The sequence below is a fragment of the Onychostruthus taczanowskii genome, unplaced genomic scaffold, assembly GCF_017590055.1.
Source record: "Onychostruthus taczanowskii isolate IOZ18803 unplaced genomic scaffold, ASM1759005v1 scaffold50, whole genome shotgun sequence".
In the NCBI taxonomy this organism is placed as follows: domain Eukaryota; kingdom Metazoa; phylum Chordata; class Aves; order Passeriformes; family Passeridae; genus Onychostruthus; species Onychostruthus taczanowskii.
The window spans coordinates 3,527,741-3,533,493 of record NW_024502569.1 but is presented as its reverse complement, the minus strand read 5'-3'; positions in this window follow the sequence as shown (position 1 = coordinate 3,533,493).

The window sequence follows — 5,753 nt, the reverse complement described above, 5'->3', positions numbered from 1 at the left end:
AGTGTCCAGTTGCTAAATTGGGGGATGCCCCAAGGAGAGGCAGGTGAAGTTTCCCATGCTCTGGCTCTCCACCTCCCTCCCTGAGGACTCCAGCAAGATGCTGTGTGGGGCATGGCTACTGGAAAGACCTCCTTCACGTCAAGCACCTGAGTCAGTCTAGTTAAATAAATCTCTGTGAGGAAGCACAGCCCCCTAGGGAAGGGGCTGGTACTGTGTCAATGAGTAAATCCGCAGCTGGTGTGAATCAGGGAAGTTCTGCTGCACGGAGCTCCTGCACACGTCCTGCCTGCCAGAAGTGCTGCAGACCTGCAGGTAGATGTACAGCTCCTTGCAATATCTGCCTGGCAAAAGGACTGAGGATCAGCCCCACTGTGAGGGAATTCCTGAGGGTGGCTCTTCATCTGCCTCATCAACAGGTCTCATTTAAATTTGGATCTCTGCAGGAAACTTCTTGTGACAAGAAAGGGACCAGGAAGGCACGGCTCTACCTTTCTGTAGCAGGACCTATTGCATCCTGTCCAGTAAGCTGCCAGCTAAGAAGTGAGTTAAACTAGCAATAAAAGTCAGCTGGAATGAATTTCATCTAAACTTCATTTTTCTTTGCCCATTGAAAGTATTTTCCCAGGCATCTATGCCCTTGGAAAGGAATGGTAAACCCCCACCACACTCCCTTTACTTGAGATTCACCTCCAGCCGTTGCTGCTAACTTTTTTCCTTTTTTTAATCCTTTCTAGGTTGAGTTCTTTAATAATTTCGTGTCTCTTTCAGTCTAGGCTCCAGCCTGGGAAAAACAAACCTGCCAGCCTGGCGAAAGCCAAACACACATGGCCCAATTACCAGCTTCCCTACTGTTCCTTTGGGCTGGCTGGTATTCTCCCTGCCTTTGTTTTGCTGCCTGCTCCCTGCCTCTGAGCAGCTTCCTTTGACTCTGCTCCATGCAGCCAGGCAGAATAAGATCCAGCAGGTAAACTGAGGAAGGGCTATTGTCTGTCTGCCCCTCCTCGCCTGTGGATCGCTGTAGTTTATCTGCCAGCAGAGCTTCCTGCAGGCATACACCTCTGTGAAGAGCTGCTTTGCTGTGGAATTAGGGAAAACACCTTGTTCTTTGCATTTGAAATGCTTGTGAAGTGTTGCTGTGTCTCAGTAACAGCGGGCCAGGTATTGCAGGATGGGTGCTGGACACAAGGTCATGTCACTCCAGCTCTGTGTGGTGCTTGTCTCTCCTCCAGCAGGTGCCTGGGCAGGCACTTGTCCTGAGTGCCCTGGGAAGAGCCAGGAGGATGGGTGGCATTGTCTTCACAGCCGTGTGCTCCCACAGCTCTGCTGGAGGAGGGAATGTGTGGCAGCAGCACGGTGAGGACCGGGCCTGGCTACCAGGGAAGGATGGTGCCGCTGTTACCTGTCAGTACCATTTGGCTGGTGGGCAGTGGCAGGCCCATGGGGTGGCTGCTCCCCGTGGCAGGGTCTCAGCTCGTGCCTCTGCCAGGCTTCCCTGCTGCGGATGCAGGGGTGTCCACCTGGGGGGGACAGGAGAGCAAACTGTTCTCCAAATGCATTGTGCCAGCTGGGATCCCCAGGAGAGCTCTTGGGGTGACGAGGAGTGCCAGTCCTACGTCCATTTGTCAGGCTTGTCCCCCTGCCCAGCTCCCAGTCTTGCTGTGATGTGAGCTCCCCTGAAGCCCAGGCTGTCCCGGTGTCCCGCATGAGGGCATGCGCTGAGGACCAGCTCTCCGCAGTGACATCAGTTCATCCTTCAGTCCCAGGAATGCTGCCTCACATCTGCCTGGCTGCAGCACCTGAAACGGGGCAGCCCCAGGCAAGCTGCCCACGCTGGGCCGGCACACTTTGCGGTGGGGCTTGCTGGTGCACCCAAAGCTGTGCCAGGGTCACAGGCCTGGGGTTAGGTGGGTTTCTCATGCTGACTCAGCCAAGTCATAAGGGTGCGAGGTGTCAGCCACGCAGCTGGCTGCTGGTACCTGTCCTGGAGAGCAGGATGCTTTGGGAGCTGCAGTGGATGCCCCAGGGCTGAGTATCCCAAATGCACAGCAGCCCTGAGGCTGCTCTATGAGTTAACAACCAAAAATCAGCTTTCAAGGGTGAGAACTGACTGGAAACAAAATATCTTCCCCATATTTTTATTAGCACAACTAATTAAATGGACTTGCCCTGCTCAGAGGGTTTACAGTTCACGAATGATTTGTGCGTGGGGAGGGAGCCAGCAAGGGAAGCACTGCACAGGAGCTTAGAATTGTTAGAATGTATCTCCATCTCAGTGCTCAGTTTGTAAAACAAATTCTTCAGACAGGTGCTTGAATTCACAGGCTCTTCAGAGGGAATTTATCAGCCTTCAGGAATATACTGGCTAAGAAAAAAAAAACCTATCGCCATCAGCTGCAAGGAGGGAAAAGCTAATCATCTAAACTTTAAGGCGGGAGAGGTGCAGCTGTCAAAGCTATAAGGTAAATGAGCCTGAGGCTGAAATGGTTTTTGCAGCAGAACTCTGCTCCCTGTTAAATAGGGGAGATTGAACTATAGCACTATTCCACTATTCCCTGGTAATGCACCATTTTGGGGCTGACTGGGTGGTCTTAAGTCCATTGCCACAGTGGTTATATCGCTGATACCAATCAAGGCCCCGCAGCTGAGACCCTGAGTGACCTGCTTCAGCAGCTTTTTTCAAACCCCAATTCACTCATTTGTGTGGGATGCTTTTCTGCTACTTTATTTATGGGATTACATAAATGAGCCATTAAAAATGTAAATCTTCAGAACAGTTGAATAATACAGATTTAAACAATAAGCTCAGGGCGGTACAGTACAGAAACTTCCCCGAACCAGCAGTACTGCACCATCGTGGCTATGGCAACAATAGCGGGTTAAGGGAAAGAGAGAGCAAGCAGGAAAATAAAACGTCCAGGCATTGTTACAGTCACTGGCACCACAGAAAGATTAGGGACTTTTTTTTTTCAGAGTATTAGAACAATAATGAAGATGTGTCATTATGCACCACAAAGGAGACCATGCCATCCCTCACATAGTGCAGGTGTCAAAACAATCAGACTGGCCACAGAATTGAGTTTAAGTGAAGTTCGTCCTACCTCACCACAAAGCATTTAACCCTTCCAGGGCTAGAGCCAACCACAGCCGTGCCATGGCTAGCACAGGCTCTTTTCCTCTCTCCTGTGCCATTAGGCATCTGCTCTGTGCATCCTTTTCTATCAGCAGTGCAACACCATGTACCTTGCTGAGGAGGAGTTGGCTGCAGGTTTTATTTGGCTTTCTTTGCGCTTCTATCACATTAAAGTACCTGGTGAAGCAATAACACAGAGAAGAATTGTACTGAGGTTTACTTAAATCCCACAGCAAGCTTCTCTCTGCAAAGGACAAAAACACAGAAATAGCTTCTAAGCTCTGCTAAGTTCAAAATATCTGAGCTACAATAGCAGTCTACTGATTTTCCCAGTTCAGAGGTGTATTTTAGCTGTTATATAAGGATCTTAATGTGACAACTGTAGTGAGGAAGATGTGCACAACTTGCAAACAAGCTGTGAGACACATCAGTGCTCTCCCTAGAACTAGATAACACCATGTGTTGTGCTATTTCAGTAAGATTTTCCTATAATTTATTTCTGGAATTGAGTTGGTATTTTATGTAAGTAAATTTGGGAGTGTAAATATGGGAATTTTAAAAAGCATATTACCTCTCTATTTCAGAGGTCACCACTCCCTGAATTTTAATATTTCTTACCTAAAGGCAAATGTATACCTCTGCCATCCTAATTCCTATGCTGTAAGAAGGGCAAAGTTGCTGCCCAGTGAGTCACAACTCACTTGCAGGAAAGACCATGATCCCACCAAACCAGAGCTGTGTTTATAGGTCTGACCATGATGGAAACAGCTGAATAAAGATACAATATTCTGAGTTGCTTGGGCTAGTAAAACTTATAAATTAAGTGTTTTGTGGGGAAAAAGAAAGCAGTTCAATTCTTCTGCAAGTAATGTAAGTAGGCAAGGCGTGAAATGGCTTCCAAGTGAAGTTTTCCACAACAATGGTTTTCCATGCATTGTTGTACTTAACTTACCTTTAAGACACCCTATTTCGGAACTACAGGACTTTGTCTGGATTCCTTTTTTACATCTGTGCAAATCCACAAACCAAAGAGTTACTGTGAATTTATGCTGGTGCAAGTTTGAAGTGAAGCTGTTTTGTAGTCTATTTTATCCTTGAAGTTCAATATCCTTTGCTGATTTTTGCTACCTTTCCTTTCTGAAGGCTGTTTACATTAGTTTATCAGTATCATAAAGAGTTTTTAGCATTATTATAACACTCAGCATTCAACCTAGCATCACAGAGGAGGTGAAGTTGGAAGGCATCTCTGGAGGTCACTTGGTCCAAACCACCTCCTCAAACAGGACCACCTAAAGCTTGTTGACCAAGACCATGTCCAGAAGACTTCTGAATATCTCCAAGGAATTATGAGTATCTCCAAGCATCATGTTGTAATGATTTATTATTTGTTCAGCTGCTTACTGGTAACAGTGTGACTGATTTCACTGTTGTAGATAATGGACACCATAAAAGCATGCCGACTCCCTAATATTTTTTACCTGCTGTAATGGGACAGGAAGAATTCCTGGTAGTGGAAATGGGAAAATACTTAAGGAATACTGTGATCATCAATTATGCTAGCACAAAGATGTTTGTTTTACTGGTGGTGGCTCTTCCAATGGGATTGGTTTTTAGGCTTGGAGGAAGAAAGAGATGAAATGGGAAATTTGATTTATTGGCAAAATAGAGAGGCCACAAGACACAGAATGCAGACAGCTTTATGCTAATGAAGAAAGTCTTCCTCTGGGAAGGAAGATATGCATATGAGCCTTTTTGAGATCACTGGATTGATCTCAGGGCAGAACTGGGGTTGTAGTATAGATAGCTCTTGCTCTCAGTCCAAGGTGGTATTTCCAGATGTTCTGCCTTATTGTGTGTGGTTAGTTACAGGCGGTTACAGTATTGGTCTGTGAAGCCATGGGCACTAGGAGGGCAGGTCATGGACTGCAGCCCCATCCAGCCCACCCACCAGGTGGGCAGCACATCAGGAGGGGCGCACATGTTGGGCAGCCTCTTCAGGAGTCCCACATTAGTTTGCCACCTCAGTGCAGAAAGTGGAGCAGGGTGATGCAGAGGAAAGCTGGCCTTGAGGAAGGTTTTCTGTGGGTTAATGGGTAATGTGCATTTTCAGGCTTCTAAGGTGCTGTGGGCTCAGTGATCTGGATCCAGGTTTCTAAGCATATTTTGAGAATTAGCAATGGGATACAACCCTGTTTGCTTCAGGGGAATAGCTGAATATTAATCTTCACCTTTTCAATCTGAAAGCAGGTAGTTCATGGAAAATAGAGGCTTAAGAAGATCAGCCACTCTATCATCTTAATGTACACTCTTTTCTTTGTCATTCATTCTACATCAGCTCAAGCAACTACTTAATCTGCCTAAGTCAGACTGTAGCCCCTCTGGTGTCATCAAAGTGGTTTTCCTCTTTGTTCCCTCAGTCACCAGCACTGAAGGAAGCTTTGTGGTCTTACCTAGTTTAGAACCTCTCTTATGATTCAGGAATAAAATATTTGAAATTTTCTATGAGAGAGGGAGGGAAAGGGGGAGAGAGGGAAAGGGGGAGGGAGGGAAGGGAGGAGGAGAGGAGGTTGAGAGCTTTTTTAATGATCTGATATGGTGCGAGGCAGCTTGTCTCCTTCAGGCA